This window comes from Coregonus lavaretus (genome assembly GCF_964263955.1).
Source record: "Coregonus lavaretus genome assembly, contig: HAP1_SCAFFOLD_79, whole genome shotgun sequence".
NCBI classification, from domain to species: Eukaryota; Metazoa; Chordata; class Actinopteri; order Salmoniformes; family Salmonidae; genus Coregonus; species Coregonus lavaretus.
Window position 1 is genome coordinate 753,591 of NW_028157882.1, and position 18,640 is coordinate 772,230.

Here is an 18,640-nt window from a genome sequence, read left to right on the forward strand (position 1 = left end):
GTTCGTTAGGACTTGTGGAAGTAGGGGTGATAAGATGGGTGATGGAATTGTTCATTGGTAAGAATTTCCCCAATATCCCTACCTTTCTACAGTACATAGTCCACTCTATTCAATTCCTCTGTTCTATTCTTTTCTACAGATTTACAAACAAATCCCTCTCCATGTTCAGATTTTTAAGCTTGATGTCCCAATCCCTTTACCTTGAGCTGTCCCTGGACATTCCTCAGCTGTTTCTGGGCCTCAGCGGCCTGCCTGTTGGAGTGGCTCAGCTGGATCTCCATCTCGTTCAGGTCTCCCTCCATCTTCTTCTTCACCCTCAGGGCGTCATTCCTGCTCCTGACCTCAGAGTCCAGGGTGCTCTGCATGGAGTCAACCACCCTCTGGCTGTTCCTCTTGATCTGCTCCATCTCCTCATCCTTCTCAGCGATCTTCCTGTCCACCTCACCCTTGATCTGGTTGAGCTCCAGCTGCACACGCAGAATCTTGGATTCCTCGTGCTCCAGTGTGCCCTGGACAAACAGAAGCAGTCAGGCCAATTGTGTTCAGTACATTTGGATGTAGGAATTAAATATATATGACTACAATAAACACCAATACAGAGAGCATTTCACTGTAGCTGGCATTGGCTAGTGTAACACTGCTTTTCCTATCAAACAGCTGTAGTTTGTACCTCAGCCTCCTCCAGAGCGGTCTGGATCTCAGACTTCTCTGTCTCCACGGTCTTCTTGGCCTTCTCCAGCTCATGGATGCTCTTGCCAGTCTCTCCGATCTGCTCAGTCAGGTCAGAGATCTCCTCTGCACACACACACACACACACCGGTGCAGTTTAGACTTGGGAGATTTTCAATGAATATCGCCAATGCACTGAATTTGACATTAAATCATATTAACAGTTAATTAATTAACAGCACTTCACACGGTCTTGCAAATCTAATCGCCTTCCACTTCTTTGGGATATTCAAAGGAATACCGACTACAAGTAAAAAAAAAAAAAAAGCATGCACTCATTCACTAACTGTAAGTCGCTCTGGATAAGAGCGTCTGCTAAATGACTAAAAATGTAAATGTAAATGTAAGAAAAAAATACATATATATATGTATGTCATATGAAAAAGTTTGGGCACCCCTCTGAGGCTGCATAATAATTTACTCTGTCATCACAGAAAATGATCATAGTGGCATGCCATTCATTTTCTAATAAAAGCTGAGTACTGGGGTATTGTCCAGACAAAGATTTTTAGTGTAGCAATATTAAGTTGTATGAAATTAAATCAGATGTGAAAAATAGGCTATGAAAAATGTTGGGCACCCTTGTCATTCTGTTGATTTGAATACCTGTAACTACTTAGCACTGATTAATTGGAACACACAATTGGTTTGGTGAGCTCATTTAAGCCTTGAACTTCATAGACAAGTGCATCCAATCATGAGAAAAGGTATTTAAGGTGGCCAATTGCAAGTTGTTGTTCTCTTTGACTCTCCTCTGAAGAGTGACAACATGGGGGCCTCAAAACAACTCTCAAATGACCTGAAAACAAAGATTGTTCAACATTATGGTTTAGGGGAAGGCTACAAAAAGCTATCGCAGAGATGTAAGCTGTCAGTGTCCACTGTGAGGAACATAGTGAGGAAATGGAAGACCACAGGCACAGTTCTTGTTAAGGCCAGAAGTGGCAGGCCAAGTAAACTATCGGAGAGGCAAAGGCGAAGGATGGTGAGAATGGTCAAAAAGAGCCCACAGACCACCTCCAAAGACGTACAACATCATCTTGCTGCAGATGGTGTCACTGTGCATCGTTCAACAATTCAGCGCACTTTGCATAAGGAGAAGCTGTACGGGAGAGTGATGCGGAAGAAGCCTTTTCTGCACACACGCCACAAACAGAGTCGCTTGAGGTATGCAAACGCACATTTGGACAAGCCAGCTTAATTTTGGAATAAGGTGCTGTGGACTGATGAAACAAAGATTGAGTTATTTGGTCATAACAAGGGGCGTTATGCATGGCGGTAAAAGAACACAGCGTTCCAAGAAAAACACTTGCTACCCACAGTACAATTTGGTGGGGGTTCCATCATGCTGTGGGGCTGTGTGGCCAGTGCCGGTACTGGGAATATTGTTAAAGTTGAGGGTTGCATGGATTCCACTCAATATCAGAAGATTCTTGGGAATAATGTTGAAGAATCAGTCACAAAGTTGAAGTTACGCCGGGGCTGGATATTTCAACAAGACAATGACCCAAAACACTGCTCAAAATCTACCCGGGCATTTATGCAGAGGAACAAGTACAATGTTCTGGAATGGCCATCCCAGTCCCCAGACCTGAATATCAGTGAGAATCTGTGGGATGATTTGAAGCGGGCTGTCCATGCTCGGCTAACATCAAACCTAACTGAAGTGGAGATGTTTTGTAAGGAGGAATGGTCCAACATACCTTCATCCAGAATCCAGACACTCATTAGAGGCTATAGGAAGTGTCTAGAGGCTGTTATTTTAGCAAAAGGAGGCTCTACTAAATATTGATGTGATTTTTCTGTTGGAGTGCCCAAATGTATGCACCTGTCTAATTTCGTTTTGATGCATATTGCACATTTTCTGTTAATCCAATTAACCTAATTTCACTACTGAAATATTACTGTGTCCATCAGTTATTTGATAGATCAAATTGAAATTGCTGATCCAAACACCCAATTATTTATAAATGGAAATCATGGAATTGTCAGGGGTGCCAAAACTTTTTCATACGACTGTATATACTGTACATGAAAATTCTGAAATGATGTAATATTAATGTTGATGATTACAGTTCCCTCCATTTTCAAAACACTAGTCAAACATTAGCCACATAGAATTGCTGTCAAACGCTCACGTTGCAGGTTCTTGTTCTCTCTCTTTAGAGTCTCCAGATGATCCAGAGCCTCCTCGTAGGAGTTCTTCATCTTGAAGAGTTCAGTGCTCATAGAGCGAGCCTCCTTCTGAGCTCCTTCCAGCTCAGCCTGACCCTCCTCATACTTCTGCTTCCACTCTGCCAGAACCTAGGGAAATACATGGGATTTTCATTAGAAGACATTGATGAAGAGTTTTTAAATTAGAAATATGCTACAATTGTACAATTGATCAAAAATACAGGTTTATTATTTTTCACCTTGTCAAAGTTCCTCTGCTTCTTGTCGAGGTTGGCGGCCAATGCGTTGGCTCTCTCAACATCAATCATGAGGTCCTCCACCTCTCCCTGCAGCCTCTGCTTGGTCTTCTCCAGGGAGGCGCACTTGGAGTTGGTCGCCTCGATGGTCTCCTCAGCCTCCTGCAGACGTTGGGCCAGCTTCTTCCTGTTGGACAACAGAGGATGGTTTTTCAGTTTGAAACATATGTTACAATATATATTGACGTAACATTTTCTCAGAGCCCCCTACCCTCCTCATCATCCACACCCTATATCTGAGTTGTTGCTGTTGCGTGCGACTCACTTGGCCTCCTCCAGTTCCTCTGTGCGCTGGATGGCATCAGTTTCATACTTAGTCCTCCACTGAGCCACCTCACTGTTGGCCTTGGACATACCGCGTTGCAGCTCTGCCTTGGCCTCCTGCTCCTCCTCAAACTGCTCCCTCAGGAGGTCACAGTCATGGCGGGCAGACTGGACACCGTGGGCCAGTGCGTTTTTAGCCTGTGAGAGAGAAAGAGACAAAGAGAGATTAGAGAGATAGTTAAACAAAATACGGTAAGTCTCTGAGGGTGGCGTAGTCACCGTCTATGTGAAGATATGGCTCTAAACTCTCCATTTTGGGTCCCTTACCTTGACCTCCTCCTCAATAGCCCTCTTCAGCTCCTCCACCTGCTGGGTGAAGGCCTGTTTTCCTCTGGTCAGCTGAGACACCAGGGCTTCCTTCTCCTCCAGCTGGCGGCCAAACTCACCTGCAGGGATAGAGGGATATCTAGTTAATAGGGTCTCTGTTCTCTAAGATTGAAAATGTATTTGGAGATATCATAGGGCATTGTTAAGTGGAGAATAGTACAGTAGAAATTATGTGGATACAGCCCCCAACACGTTATTGTGTTCTACTGAAGGAAAGCATTGAATTGTTGTTCATTGTTGACGGTACCATTTTCTGTCAGGAGTCTGGCCTTCTGTCCGCTGATGTCGTTGACCTGGCGAACATTCTCATCATTCTTAGTCTTCAGCTCGCTCAGCTGGTCCTCAAGAGTACGGCACATCTTCTCCAGATTGCCCTGTTAGTGAAACATTTACCATAATTTATTTATATTTGGGACTCCTGTCAACTTCAGTTCAGTTGAATGGTAATGTAGTTGACCCTCCTCAACACTGCTTGACCAAAACATCACTACTCACCTTAGCCTTGGCGACGGCCTCCATGTTGCTGGAGAGGTCATCAATCTCCATCTTGTATTCGCTCTTCTCCTTCTCCAGCTTCTGCTTGACGCGCTGCAGGTTGTCGATCTGCTCCCCGAGCTCAGCCACACTGTCAGCCTGCTTCTTGCGCAGAGCGGCAGCTGTGGCCTCATGCTGCAGGGTGGACTCTTCAAGATCACGACGCAGCTTCTGGAACTCAGCCTCACGCTTCTTGTTCATCTCAATCTGAGCAGCAGTGGCGCCTCCGGCCTCCTCCAGCCTCTCGCTGATCTCCTCAAGTTCCCTGGAGAGATCGGCCCTCTGCTTTTCAACCTTAGCCCTGGCAGCACGCTCAGCCTCAATTTCCTCCTCCAGCTCCTCAATACGGGCCTAGAACAGGGGGCAGGAGCAGGGAGGATGAACACTACAATACAGTTGAAACAGTTGAATCTCACAAAATAATAATAGTATGTATATTTTGCATAAATGTCTTAATACAAGGACAGTTACACTAATATATTGAGTTGACAGTGTCCCATGCAGGAAGCAAACCCACAATGGTAAGAAGCACCAGCAAGAAACACCATCTTCCAGCCTACTCAGCCATCAGAAGCCACCGGGAAACATGTATGCTAACAGAACAATTTTTACAGGAAATGATTCAGATGTGTGCTTTTCTGTACTGGAACGTATATCCTGTACTGTACCTGGAGTTCCTTGATCTTCTTCTGCAGCTGAGCTCCCAGAGACTGCTCATCCTCAACCTTGCTGAGGAGCTGAGTGGTCTCAAACTCCTTCCTAAAAAACACAAACACGTTGATTGCAGAGTTGGTTTAGGTTTGATAGTGTAAAGGGAGTATAATACCATTCACATTGCTTTTAAGAATGACATGCAAATGCTAATTCATAAGTAATCAAGAACAACCATTATAGCAGCTGATACTGTAGTCATTTGTTTGTGTTTACTTCTTGATTTTCTCATCAGCTTGCTGCTTGTCATTCTCCAGGTCCATTATGGACTCCTGGGCCAGTTTCAGATCTCCCTCCAGCTTTCTCTTGGATCTCTCTAGGTCCATACGGAGCTTCTTCTCTTGCTCCAGAGAACCCTCAAGCTATAAGATAAAAACACATATATTGTTCAAATCTAAACAACTGAAGATAATATCATCTTACATTCTATCATGGCCAAAATTTCAAACTCCACTCACGTCGTCCACTTGCTGTTCCAGCTTGGTCTTGGCCTTGGTCAGAGTGTTGACTTTGTCCTCCTCTGCCTGCAGGTCGTCCAGTGTCTGCTGGTGGGCCTCTTGGAGGGCTTTCTTCTCCTTGGTCAGCTTGGCAACACTCTCATCCATAGATGCCATCTCCTCTGTCAGGTTTTTAACCTGAAAATGGTCATAATTATTAACATAATTATACTTCACCATAAAGGGGAGATTTAGTTTGTTATATATTGCATTCATTTCAATTAGAAATGTGTCAACAAGTACTGTACTATAGATTCAACACTAGATGGCAGTGTACACCATGCCAGTGTACTGAATGGAAGTCATAAATGAGTAGGGAGCAGAACATGCAATGAATGTGGGGAGTACCCCGCAACTGAAATTCAACTATTTTGTGTCTTATTTTTTCCAGCACCAAAAATAAAACTTGAATTCCCTTTCTGTTAAGCTATGTTTTGAGTTGATTATTGTTTGGTTAGACTGTCTATGGTAAGACACTAGACCTTGTTTTCGGTGGCATGCTTCTCCTTCTCCACTTTGGCCAGGGTGAGCTCCAGGTCATCAATGTCCTTCTTCAGCTCAGAGCACTCATCCTCCAGCTTCCTCTTCTTGGCAGTCAACTCAGCATTGATCTCCTCCTCATCCTCCAGCCTCTCGGTCGTCTCTTTGAGTTTGGCCTCCAGCTGGATCTTGCTCTTGATGAGCCCCTCGCACCTTTCCTCAGCATCATTCAGACTCTCTCCTTCCTAGTTTCAGAGCAGGATAAAAAAATCATAGGCCTGACTTTGTGTTTCAAAATATACACTTTAGTCAAGGAGATCAGAGCAAATCAGTAGAAATTCATTAAATATATAACATGGGCAATAAAAATGTGTGAGTTAGCCACATACTTCACAGTGTGTTCATATGTATGTGTTCATGTGTGTGTAAATGTGCCCATATTAGGGTTGTTTTTCACTCACAGATGCAACTTGAAGTGCCAGGTCATTCTTCTCCTGCGTCAGGGACACCAACTTCTCCTCCATTTGCTTCTTCGTGGCCAGAGCCTTGGCCAGGTCTGTCTGCATCTTCTCATAGTTCTCCTTCATGTTGGCCAGCTCCTTCTCAGTCTCTGCGCTCTGCAGCAGGGGCTTGATCTTGAAGTACAACTTCATCCATGGCCAGGTTTTCACATTCATGAATGAGCGGATGTTGTACTGGATGGCGTAAATGGATTCTCTGGTCGACAGAAAGGATAGGGTGGCATGGTGAGTGACATGCTTAAAGCTACATTCTGGGATTCAAAGAACAACAAAACAGAACACCCCCGCCACTGTTTGTTTACAGCTGAGGAATGGGGCTAGGGAAGTGTAACCCCTCTTAAATTCACAGACAGCGGTCTAGATGCAACGACTGACGGTCATGCTAAGCTCATGATTCATTTTATATTCTTCAAGAATGAATGGTTAAATACCACAAATTTAAATGACAATTGAACAGCCAAACCCCAAACTGAAGCTATAAAAATCTTTAGTTGCTACATCAATCTTTTGACTTTATAAATGAATTAACCCAAAAGCTTTAATAGAGCATTATAAGATGTACTTTCTCATTCTGAACAACTCACAGCATATACAGCATGTTATCATAATGCATTAGATACAGGTGGTTGACAGAAAGCTTTGCCAAGATGTCCATTATTCCTCACCTCCTCTCCATCATCTTGCTAAACTCTCTCCTCATGAGGAATCCACGGCTGAGAGCCTGGACCATGCCGACCAGAGTGGCCAGCTTCTCATCTCTCATCTCCTCCAGGACACCCAGAAGACCGGCTTTGAAGAACACCTGAAACATGATCGATGGAACCACAGATGGTGACAGATACACAGAGTTGAATCAAAAGAGGGGAACAACACCATTATATTGATTTGAACAACATACACTTTGCAATGCTTACAAACAAACCATGTGATAGGTTGTTTTATAAGTTGTATGTTATTGTACAGTTGTACAGTGCCTTCAGAAAGTATTCACAGCCCTCAACTTTTTCCAACCTGAATTTAAAATTACATTGAGATTTTGTGTCACTGGCCTACACACAATACCCCATAATGTCAAAGTGGAATTATGTTTTTAGACACATTTTTACTAATTAATGAATGTGAAATGAAAAGCTGAAATGTCTTCAGTCAATAAGTATTCAACCCCTTTGTTATGGCAAGCCTAAATAAGTTCAGGAGTAAAAATGTGCTTAACAAGTCACATAATAAGTTGCATGGACTCACTCTGTGTGCAATAATAGTGTTTAACATGATTTTTGAATGCCTAACTCATCTCTGTACCCCACACATACAATTACCCTTAGTCGAGCAGTGAATTTCAAACAGATTCAACCACAGGGAGGTTTTTCAATGCCTCGCAAAGAAAGGCACCTATTGGTAGATGGGTAAAATAAATAAATCAGACATTGACTATCCCTTTGAGCAGGGTAAAGTTCTTGATTAGACTTTGGATGGTGTATCAATACACCCAGTCACTACAAAGATACAGGCGTCCTTCCTAACTCAGTTGCCGGAGAGGAAGGAAACCGCTCAGGGATTTCACCATGAGGTCAATGGTGACTTTAAAACAGTTACAGAATTTAATGGCTGTGATAGCAGAAAACTGAGGATGGATCAACAAAATTGTAGTTATTCCACAACACTAACGTAAATGACAGAGTGAAAAAAATGAAAGCCTATATAGATGTATATTCCACAACATGCATCCTGTTTGCAATAAGGCAATAAAGTAAAACTGCAAAAAAATGTTGCAAAGAAATTAACTTTATGTTCTGAATAGAACGCGTTATGTTTGGGGCTAATCCAACACAAGGATGTTGGATGTTGGTGGCTGCATCATGTTATGGGTATGCTTTTCATTGGCAAAAACTGGGGAGTTTTTTTACGATAAAAAGAAACGGAGTAGAGCTAAGCGCAGGCAAATATCCTAGAGGAAAACCTGGTTCAGTCTGCTTTCCAACAGACACTGGGAGACAAATGCACCTTTCAGCAGGACAATGACCCAAAGCACAAGGCCAAATCTACACTGGAGTTGTTACCAAGACGACATTGAATGTTCCTGAGTGGCCAAGTTACAGTTTTGACTTGAAAATGGCTGTCTAACAATGATGAACAACCAGCTTGACAGAGCTTGAAGAATTTTTTTAAGAACATTTTTCAAATATTGTACAATCCAGGTGTGGAAAGCTCTTAGAGACTTACCCAGAAAGGCTCACAGCTGTAATCGCTGCCAAAAGTCATTCTAACATGTATTGGCTCAGGGGGCTGAATATTTATGTAATCAAGATATATTAGTGTTTTATTTTTCATAATTGTTTTTATAAATGTTAGAATTTTTCTTCCAATTTGACATTATAATAGTTTGTGTAGATCATTGACAATAAATCACAATTACATCCATATAAATCTCAACTTTTCACACAACAAAATGTAGAAAAAGTCAAGGGGTGTGAATACTTTCTGATGGCACTGTAGATAAATAATAATGGATACAGATACCTGCAGCCATACCACTCTAACACAATACAAATGATAATGAGTTTAGTTTCTCTTCTATACTTGTATGACTTTGAAGACAAAAACACTACAATGTTTTTCCACCTTTTCCATTAGTTAAATGAAGAAGAAATAACAAGCATGGCGCTTACAACGCCAGGGTTGTGGGGTTTGTTTCCCACGGGGGGCCAGTATGAAAATGTATGCACTCACTAACTGTAAGTCGCTCTGGATAAGAGCGTCTGCTAAATTACTAAAATGTAAATGTAAATGTATTTTGTTGTCAGCTTTTGCTGGGGGTATTTGACTGACCTTGGTGTGTCCAAACTTGTAATCCTCGTGATTCACATCAATGGAACCAAGCAGCTTCTCAGAAGCCTTCTTGTTGTCCATGAACTGGCCCTCGGGGATGACACTGGCATTCAGTACTTTGTACCTGAATGAGGAGTCAGTTTTAAAGTATGTCAAGTTGTAACAGGTTGGTTATATTACGTAAAAGGTAAGCCTATTCTGATGCTGGGGAATCCCTTGGAGCAGATCTTTCTCTCTGTGTGTGTTTGTGTGTGTGTGTGTGTGTGTGTGTGTGTGTGTGTGTGTGTGTGTGTGTGTGTGTGTGTGTGTGTGTGTGTGTGTGTGTGTGTGTGTACCTCTGCTTGAAGTCAGCATAGATGATTCTGCTGGGGAAGCCCTTTCTGCAGATCCTGATACCCTCCAGTACACCATTACACCTAAGCTGGTGGATAACCAGGAAGTTCTCCATCAGACCTGGTAAAACAAACCAAGTCTCTTTTAATACACATAAACAGATTAAAGAATGGGCTTGTTAAAGTGACTGATACTTTACTGATAAGATGACATATTTAACTCAATATTTATGGTACCTGGAGTCTTTGACTCGTTGGGGATCAGGCAGCGCACAAAGTGAGGATGAGTGCTCCTCAAGTTGGTCATCAGCTTATGTAAGTTCTCCTGTAAGAGGGTTACAAACCATTTTCTCAGACATCATTTATGATAATCAAGGCACCTTTTGAAGGACTGAATATACACGTTTCAAAAGCTCACCCTGAACTGGGAGGACACAGTCTGCATGGAACCACCCTTTTTCTTGCCTCCTTTCTTGGCTTTATCTGTTAAAATGGGGAAAAGTGAAAGATAACTAGAAAAGTACATTTCCTAGAGCAGGTGGAATAAATAGAATAATAATAAGAGTATGTAAGAAAATCTAGAGTGGTCTTGTCTTCAGCAAGCATACCAATTATAAACCAGAGAATCTCTGGTTAACTTCACACTTATCTAGAGGCAAATGCTGCCAATGAGATTATGTAAAATAGCACTTATTGTATGATTGAATTAACCGAGTGTATTAATAAATTAACCCGGTGAAAACACCCTGAGAAATTGTGATACATTCAAAGACTTTAAAGAAAATGTGGGTCTGAGTTGTAGCTAGTGCTTAATTAAATATTTTGACGTGTTGCCTTACCCTCTGGTGGGGCAGCGGGATACAGGGCAGCCAGAATTTTGACTCCAGACTTCCCATATAACTGACAAACTGAGTCGTTCAGGGGGTCCTTGTTCTTCTCCAGCCAGCCAGTGATGTTGTAGTCCACAGTACCAGCGTAGTGCACCAGGGAGAAGTGGGCCTCTGCCTTGCCTTTGGCAGGCTTGGGCTTCTCAAACGCCTGTGTTTTCCCAAGATGCTGGGAGTACAGCTTGTCCTTGAAGGTAGTGTCTGAAGACTTGGGGAACATGCACTCCTCTTCAAGGATGGAGAAGATGCCCAATGGCTTTATGAAAAGAGATGTATATCAAGTTAGTGATATTTACATTTAGGATCACATTTATTAGTTTAGTAAAAAATGCTATTATAGGATTATATTCATTTAGAGGCACATAATAGGAAACATATTGAGTTCTCAACAGTCAGATACGTTGTACCACTGAGATAATATGTCATACATCGATCCCTATGAGCTTTGCTGTTGTGGTCCAATATAATCCTCACAGACAGTTTACCTTCTCAATAAGCTCAATGCAGGCAGCCAAGTCCATGCCGAAGTCAATGAAGGCCCAGACGATTCCCTCCTTCTTGTACTCCTCTTGCTCCAGGACGAACATGGTGTGGTTGAAAAACTGTTGCAGTTTCTCATTGGTGAAGTTGATGCACAGCTGTTCCATGCTGTTGTACTGTTGATGGAATTTTAAAAGGGATACTTTCATCATACAATTCTGTAATCCATCTCAATCACAACTAATTGTCTTGTTCTGGTCTCATACTCACATCAAAGATCTCAAACCCGGCAATATCGAGCACACCGATATAGAACTGCCTTGGATTCTTGGTGTCCAACATCTCGTTGATACGGATGACCATCCACAAGAACATCCTCTCATAGATAGACTTGGCCAGAGCACTGACTGAGTTATTAACCTGTAATAATAATACCTCAAATTAATACATGAGATATTGACCATGTCTACTGATAAGGTGATAAGAGCTTGGGAAGAACAACATCACTATTCAAAAAAAGCAAAGCACTCGTCCCCACGAACATTCCAGTGCTCAGAAAATGGTAGATGCTGTGTTTGGCCGCCTTACCTGAGCCACAGTCTGTCCCTTGGTCACATACTCGTTGCCGACCTTCACTCTGGGGTAGCACAGAGCCTTCAACATCTCAGCTGAGTTCAGGCCCAGCAGGTAGGCGATTTTATCAGCCACTGGAGAGAGAACCAACAACAACAGACTCAGGCACACAACATCACTTGTTTCTGATGTCACACTGACAAAATAGTTTGGCTACCTTCTTTGTGAGTTAGGTTTTGATTCACCCACATCCATCATTTCTGGAGGTTGGAATTTGTTCTCTAGAAATGGTCTCCTGCCTGACTTTCATGTGGCACTGTCTGTCTTACATGTTCTATTTCTATGTTTGGGACTGGGAATGGGACTAATGCTTTACATATTGTATATCTATGAGTGGGACTCACCCTCTGTGCCGTCTGGCTCGGCCTGCTCCTCACGCTGCTTCTGCCTGAATTTCATGTTGCCATGGTGCACTACAGCTCCTGTCAGCTTATAGATGCCAAGCTTCTCATCATTAGTGAAGCCCAGGATTGTAATGGCATCCTGGCATTAAAGAGGAAGTACAACAGTGATGAACTGAACTGTAGTTTGCTCAGTTACACTACAGTTCTGTGCTGCTCCTTCCAGAATGAATGGGATGGATAGATTTGACTCTTGACCATCACACTAGTAGATGGCAGCACAAAAGGAGTTTTACACAGTTCCACAGGGTACTTAGTGGCGCTCTCTCTTGTGGATGTCGTACATGTTTGTGCCTCAAGGCTAAGTGTGAAGTCATGAAGATTGCCTTGAGGCACATGCCTAACTAACACAAGGCATTTAGAATCAAACCAACAAATACATGCAGTCAGCGTGTATGGTGGTCCTATAAATTCCATATCTAGAGTTTGGTTAACCCTTTGTTGGACTCACATCTGTGGCATCCAGCTCTTCCTTGTCGTTGATGCTGGCCACAGCGATCTGACCCTGGCTGCACATGGGGAAGTCGTAGGGGTTGGTGGTGATGAGCGCCATTTCTGTGGACAACAGAGAACAGCTTGTCAGTTAAATCTCTTAGAATTCTGTTGTCCTACCTTTACAGTATCTCTCCCTCCTTTACTCAATAGATGGACTCAAGGATACATGTAGTATTTAATAAATAGCATCAAAAGAGGGGACTGAGACTTGTGGACTAGTGCATCATAGTGCATTACTTGATATATATTTCTCAAAGACCTGACCCATGTCTAGATGCCTTGTTACCTTGGATGTACTCATTGTAATAGTATTATTAGTGTAGACTATGAATAGTTTTAATAAGTTCCATAGATGGGGGTGGGAAGAATTTCCCATGAACCTCTTCTTTTCGTACCAACTATCTCAGGTTTGTGGCCTGTCATCATCTGGAAGAAGATGTGGTAGCCTCTCTCATCGGGCAGCTGGAAGGACACTCTGGACTTCTCCAGCAGGTCTGAGGGAGAAAGAGTGAGTGAGTGAGTGAGTGAGTGAGTGAGTGAGTGAGTGAGTGAGTGAGTGAGTGAGTGAGTGAGTGAGTGAGTGAGTGAGTGAGTGAGTGAGTGAGTGAGTGAGTGAATGAGAGAAAGAGTGAGAGACAAAGTGAGAGACATAGTGAGAGAGAGAGAGAGAGAGAGAGAGAGAGAGAGAGAGAGAGAGAGAGAGAATCTGTGTGAATTTAGGAAAGCATTGAGAAACAATCAAAACCAACTCACAGGTCTCAATGTCAGCTTTAGCCAGTTTACCACCTTGGAAGTGAATCCTGATGAATTTACCCTATAGTAGTGCATGGGGGTTATAAATAGGTCAACAAATACATCTAACATCTAACAGAGTGATCAAAATAAGATCCTACATCTGCATAACAGTAGGGAACTACTGAATTACATTTTTCCAATATAAGGTCACTTCCACAGTATGCCCTTCATACTTACAAAGCGAGACGAGTTGTCGTTCCTCACTGTCTTGGCATTACCGTAAGCCTCCAGCAGAGGGTTAGCTGCAATGATCTGATCCTCAAGAGACCCCTGATTGAGACAAACACAAATTGCTCAGAAGCTGGTAAGGTGGTAAAATTAGTTTTTCTCGATTGCTTGAACACTTTTCTTGAAACATGATTCACCACTGGAATTTATTGTTCCACATAAAACCAAACTGAAATGTGTTAAAAAGCCCATCATGAGCACAACCTACCTGCATTTTGTTGGGGTCTACTTCCTTCTTGGCACCAGACACTGCAATGGTGGCAAAGTACTGGATGACACGCTTGGTGTTGACAGTCTTTCCTGCACCGGATTCTCCACTGGTTTATATGACAGGGGTTTTAGTTACATGTTTGAGTGACAGATTGGTTTCATTAAGAAATACCATTGAAAATACACTGTTGACCTGTTTTCTAACATAAGAAAATAATTAACAAATATTCCCACTCATCGACTCATTATTACACATAGCCTAATGCTCTAATCCATTCATAATGTCATATATTTCATCACACGAAGAGACCCAACATATTACAATACAAACACTTTCTCAAGTGACATTTTAGTAAACAACTTACGTAATCAGGACAGACTGGTTCTCCTTATCTGGAACCAAAAAACATATTGGTTATCATACTCAAGCAACATTATGGGGACATTATTTAATTAATAGCATCATCATGAATTTCATTTTAGAACATTATCTATCTATCTATCCATCCATCCATCCATCCATCCATCCATCCATCCATCCATCCATCCATCCATCCATCCATCCATCCATCCATCCATCCATCCATCCATCCATCCATCCATCCATCCATCCATCCATCCATCCATCCATCCATCCATCCATCCATCCATCCATCCATCAGCACTTATGTAAACTTTTATGGATTGGTCTGTCTAGCCATGTGAGAGACACTGACTCGGTCTTGACCGTTAAATCTTTACTGAAAACTAGGGCCAGTCTGTCTTATCTGGTGTCTTGTGTGGACTGAAGTATTCTCTCTCTCTCTCTCTCTCTCTCTCTCTCTCTCTGTCTACCGCACCTGCTGTCTCGACCTCTGAATGCTCGGCTATGAAAAGCCAACTGACATTTACTCCTGAGGTGCCGACCTGTTGCACCCTCCTCTACAACCACTGTGATTATTATTTGACCCTGCTGGTCATCTACGAACATTTGAACATCTTGAAGAACGATCTGGCCTTAAGCCAGAAGAGGACTGGCCACCCGTCAGAGCCTGGTTTCTCTCTAGGATTCTTCATTGGTTCCTGCCTTTCTAGGGAGTTTTTCCTAGCAACCGTGCTTCTACATCTGCATTGCTTGCTGTTTGGGGTTTTAGGCTGGGTTTTTGTATAAGCATTTTGTGACATCTGCTGATTTAAAAAGGGCTTTATAAATAAATGAGATTGACTGATCCAACCATCCATCTCTGTGAGCTCGTACCAATCATCATGAACTGAAAGGCGTTGTCAGAGACGGAGAAGATATGGGGTGGAGCCTCCATTCTCTTCTTCCCTCTGTAGGCGTTGACAACATCTTCATCGTACACAGGGAGCCACTTGTAGGGGTTCACCGTGGCACAGAAGAGCCCAGAGTAGGTCTGGATGAAAGTGATTAAATTAAATTAGGGGATTAATAAAGTCAGATGGACTTTTATCTGGATTAATGTGAGTGTACTTTGGTATATTTACATTTTAATCATTTAGCAGACGCTCTTATCCAGAGTGACTTACAGTTAGTGAGTGCATACATTATCTTTTTTCATACTGGCCCCCCGTGGGAATGGAACCCACAACCCTGCCGTTGCAAACAACATGCTCTACATCCCTGCCGGCCATTCCCTCCCCTACCCTGGACGAATTGTGCACCGCCCCATGGGTCTCCCGGTCGCGACAGAGCCTGGATTCGAACCAGGATCTCTAGTGGCACAGCTAGCACTGCGATGCAGTGCCTTAGACCACTGCACCAATCGGGAACTGATGTGGGTCTACAGTATCGATATGTTTTGGGTTCTATCATTAATTTATGTGTAGTACTGTATGTGTGAATTTATTATGTTCATGTATGTGTGTGTTTGTATGTGCAGGTTTCTTACATAGATCATCCATGCTGCATAACGCTCTTTGAGGTTATACAACACAGAGGCTTCATTCAGGTAGGTCATCATGGCCATGTCCTCAATCTTGTCATACTTAGGGGGGTTCATCTCGTAGATGTCTGCATCTTTGAACTCTTTTCCTTCCTGAAACAGTCAGAAATCTAGATTACACACAGATCAAAGTGGACATGACTGAATGCTTTTTGCTCATTAAATACAAGTTGAATCATTTAAAAAATGCATATCCACATTTAATCCAACTACTTTATCACCCACTGACAAATAACTGGTGATTTTTGACTAGTCAATAACAAAAAATCAATGCCATTTTTAAATAACAGCGATAAAAATGATGTGCTTGAAGGTTGTGTTCTACTTACAACAAACATTTGTATTTTTTCATTGTTGCATTTAGTACATTTTTCAAGAATTAGTGTAATGAAATAGAGTAATTGCACAAACTTGAATTTGAATACTTTTCAGATCAGGCTTACCTCCTTAGTGCCGTCAGGTTTGGTGACTGTTACAGTACACTTCCCATCGGCCCTGGCAGTGATCAGACCCTTAAGGTACAGCTCCGCCTTGTCTGCCACATAGCAGGAGTTCTTTGAATCAAAGGGCGTGGCTTGTGCCTCCATCCGCTCCTTCTCAGATTTACGGAGGTATATGGCAGCCTTGCCGTAGATTTGCATCTCAGCGTCCGTACTCATGGTGACGGATCACTAGGAAAGAGATGAAACAAGAAACATGATTGACTCTGTGGTACTTCCTCTCCAGTCAACAGAGTTAGATGAGCGGTATCTCTCAGAATATTCTCATCACTTTTTATGTGAAGACTCAAACCATGTCTCACCTTCTTTTTTACCTTCTACAGATGAATGTGTACTTCTTGGAGGACCCTGTGAAACATTAGGGTGTTGTGAAAACACACAAGTCTAAAGCCTTATCATTTAGCCCCCGAAGGGCTAGAAAACATTCAACTAAATCATTACAGCAAATTCAACTACAGGTGCAACTGATAACTTTCATTTCCCTAGTGGCAACTCACTTTAATACACATTCTGTCAGGAATTCAAATAAATAACCCTAAAAACCCAGTTACGTTCTAGACCACCCTTTCAAGTGCAGGAGCACCACTTTTGACTGTAAATGAAAGTTACAGATTTGAAATAAAACACATTTAAAGTAAAACACATAATACAACAACTATATCTTTTTTAATAAAATCTTACAAGAGACATGCAGAAGTCAATTCAAACAGTGCAGTTAGCTACTGCCTCAGATGCTGAGTGCAAAGATGAGACAAATGTAAAAATCTAAGGAGGTGGAGAGGTCTTACCACAGAGGAAGAAGGTATCTGACTTATGGATGCTGGGGCCCCAGCCTCCTTATATCTGGTTGGAAGTGCTAACCAAGCAGAAGTTAATTATGGACCACTCTGGGGAAGGACATGAATTGGATGAGAGACCTCCCCCAGACTTGTGTGTCTGTCTCTCACTAGAACCTCCCACTTCCAGGAGCTACACACTCCCATTACATTACTTTTTAATGTCATATTTGTCTCCGACTTGATTTTCACTGAATTTACGTAAATTAAAGATGTCATTACTAATATTTATGACAATATCAAAAATGTTTGATTTATCAAATGTATTCCAATGTTACTACCACTGACCCTCAAATACTGTAATGGAGTGAGTCCATGTTGCCCCACTACCACTAAAATAGTTTTCATGAAATTTAATCTAGCCTTATTTAGTTCAACTTTAGTAGCATTCATCTTTAACAACATCTTCATATATACAGTACCAGTCAAAAGTTTGGACACACCTACTCATTCAAGGGTTTTTCTATATTTTTCCTATTTTCTACATTGTAGAATAATAGTGAAGACATCAAAACTATGAAATAACACATATGGAATCATCTATTAACAAAAAAAAGTGTTAAACAAATCAAAATATATTTTAGATTTTAGATTCTTCAAAGTAGCCACCCTTTGCCTTTATGACAGCTTTGCACATTCTTGGCATTCTCTCAACCAGCTTCATGAGGTAGTCACCTGGAATGCATTTCAATTAACAGGTGTGCCTTGCTACAAGTTAATTTGTGGAATTTATTTCCTTCTTAATGCGTTTGAGCCAATCAGTTGTGTTGTGACAAGGTAGGGGAGGTATACAGAAGATAGCCCTATTTGGTAAAATACCAAGTTCATTTTAAGGCAAGAACAGCTCAAATAAGCAAAGAGAAACGACAGTCCATCATTACTTTAAGACATGAAGGTAGTTCAATCTGGAAAATTTCAAGAACTTTTAAATTTTCTTCAAGTGCAGTCGCAAAACCCTCAAGCGTTATGATGAAACTGGCTCTCATGAGGACCGCCACAGGAAAGGAAGACCCAGAGTTAACAATGCTGCAGAGGATAAGTTTATTAGAGTTACCAGCCTCAATAAATGTTTCACGGAGTTCAAGTAACAGACACATCTCAACATCAACTTTTCAGAGGAGACTGCGTGAATCAATCAATCAATCAATCAATTTTATTTTATATAGCCCTTCTTACATCAGCTAATATCTCGAAGTGCTGTACAGAAACCCAGCCTAAAACCCCAAACAGCTAGTAATGCAGGTGTAGAAGCACGGTGGCTAGGAAAAACTCCCTAGAAAGGCAAAACCTAGGAAGAAACCTAGAGAGGAACCAGGCTATGAGGGGTGGCCAGTCCTCTTCTGGCTGTGCCGGGTGGAGATTATAACAGAACCATGCCAAGATGTTCAAAAATGTTCATAAGTGACAAGCATGGTCAAATAATAATCAGGAATAAATCTCAGTTGGCTTTTCATAGCCGATCATTAGAGTTTAAAACAGC

General features: G+C 42.0%; 1 pseudogene across 1 annotated transcript; it reads right to left on the minus strand.

Annotated features, from left to right (window-relative positions):
- Nucleotides 1-316: 316 nt before the first annotated feature.
- On the minus strand, nucleotides 317-16,483 carry LOC311124717 (myosin heavy chain, fast skeletal muscle-like; annotated as a pseudogene). The gene is made up of 32 exons: nucleotides 16,268-16,483; nucleotides 15,771-15,917; nucleotides 15,119-15,275; nucleotides 14,247-14,274; nucleotides 13,880-13,988; nucleotides 13,621-13,713; nucleotides 13,402-13,462; nucleotides 13,044-13,142; nucleotides 12,605-12,708; nucleotides 12,097-12,235; nucleotides 11,708-11,826; nucleotides 11,390-11,539; nucleotides 11,125-11,295; nucleotides 10,592-10,895; nucleotides 10,171-10,235; nucleotides 9,990-10,077; nucleotides 9,756-9,873; nucleotides 9,421-9,544; nucleotides 7,260-7,396; nucleotides 6,535-6,790; nucleotides 6,076-6,318; nucleotides 5,555-5,731; nucleotides 5,313-5,458; nucleotides 5,054-5,144; nucleotides 4,347-4,736; nucleotides 4,099-4,225; nucleotides 3,792-3,910; nucleotides 3,466-3,662; nucleotides 3,144-3,327; nucleotides 2,868-3,033; nucleotides 671-795; nucleotides 317-509 (listed from the first exon to the last, which is right to left on the minus strand). The product of its transcript is annotated as a myosin heavy chain, fast skeletal muscle-like (transcript).
- Nucleotides 16,484-18,640: the final 2,157 nt, after the last annotated feature.